The sequence below is a fragment of the Cebus imitator genome, unplaced genomic scaffold (genome assembly GCF_001604975.1).
Source record: "Cebus imitator isolate Cc_AM_T3 unplaced genomic scaffold, Cebus_imitator-1.0 Scaffold394, whole genome shotgun sequence".
Lineage (NCBI taxonomy): Eukaryota > Metazoa > Chordata > Mammalia > Primates > Cebidae > Cebus > Cebus imitator.
In genome coordinates, this window is record NW_016107709.1 from 1,346,642 (window position 1) to 1,348,451 (window position 1,810).

A 1,810-nucleotide genomic window follows, 5' to 3' on the forward strand; every position below is an offset into this window, starting at 1 on the left:
AAAAAAAAAAAAAGGAAAAAAGAAAAACATCTGTACTCATTTATAATCTTAACATCACCAAAAGCAGGATATGCAGACATTATATGCTTCCTGGTGTGTTGCAATAGGAAGTATATAGCCTCATCTATGAATTATTCTTGCCAGAATTGAACGTGAATCTAATCAAGGATCTAAATCTAACTTACTAGTTTACAGGAAATGTAGGAAACAGAGGAACAAGTTAAATGAAAATACAGGATATGGTCAGCCAATTCTAAAGTGTGAGGAATCCTATAGGACAAATGGCAGCTTCTTTCTTTGTTTCTTTCCTTCTCTCTTTCTCTCTCTTTGTTTTAAGACTGGGTCTCACTCTGTCACCCAGGCTGGAATACAGTGGCATGATCACAGTTCACTGTGGCCTCAACCTTCTGGGCTCAATCAGTCCTCCCACCCTCAGCCTCCCAAGTAGCTAGGACTACTGGCACATGCTACCATACCCAGCCAATTTTGAAATCTTTTGTAGAGACAGGGTCTCCCTTTGTTGCCCAGGCTGGTCTTAAACTCCTGGTCTCAAGCCTTCTTCCTGCCTCAGCCTCCCAAAGTGCTGAGATTACAGGTGAGAGCCACTACACTCGGCCTCTTCCTCCTCTTCAAATGACACTAATTCCATCATAGGGTTCAACCCTCATGACCTCATCCAAATCTAATTACCTCCTAAAGGCCCTACCTGCAAATACCACCCCATTGCGGTTTAGGGTTTCAACATATGAATTCTGGGGAACACAAGCATTCAATCCATAGCAATGCTCCCCAGACTGAAAAATTCTCAAAGAGATACTTATGCATACATGTTCACAGCAGCATAATTAACAATAGCCAAAAGGTGGAAACAACCCAAGTGACCAACAGTGGATGAGTGGATAAACAAAATGTGATACATACATACAATGGAATATAATTCAGCCTTAAAAAGAGAAGAAACTGATATATGTTACAACATGGATGAACCTTGAGGACATCAGACTATGTGAAATAGTCACAAAAGAACTAATCTGTATGACTTGGCTTCTATAACCTAGAGTAGTCAAATCCACAGAGACAGAAAAAGCATGGTGGCTGCTAGCGGTTAAGGAAAGAAATGGCAGAGTTATTGTTTAATGGGTATACAGTTTCAGCTCTCCAAGATGAAAAGAGTTCTGGTGATTAGTTATACAACATTGTGAAGGTACTTAACTAATTTATTTATTTATTTATTTTTGAGACAGAGTCTTGCTCTGTCATCCAGGCTGGAGTGCAGTGGTGTGATCTTGGCTCACCGCAACCTCCTCCTCTCGGGTTCAAGCTATTCTCTTGCTGCAGCCTCCCGAGTAGTGGAATTACAGGCATGTGCCACCATGCTTGGCCAATTTGTTGTATTTTTAGTAGAGATGGGGTTTTGCCATGTTAGCCAGGTAGTCGCAAACTCCTTACCTCAGGTGATCTGCCTGCCTTGGCCTCCCAAAGTGCTGGGATTACAGGCATGAGCCACCATGCCAAGCCAACACTTAACCATTTAAAAGTGTACATACAGCTCAGAAGTGTTAAGATAGTCCATTTTGGCCGGGTGGATCATGCCTATAATCCCAGCACTTTGGGAGGCCGTGGTGGGTGAGTCACCTGAGGTTGGGAGTTTGAGACCAGCCTGACCAATATAGAGAAACCCTGTCTCTAATAATATTTAAAAAATTAGCCAGGTACGATGGCACATGCCTGTAATCCCAGCTACTCGGGAGGCTGAGGCAGGAGAATTGCTTGAACCCAGGAGGCGAAGGTTGGGGTGAGCCGAGATCGC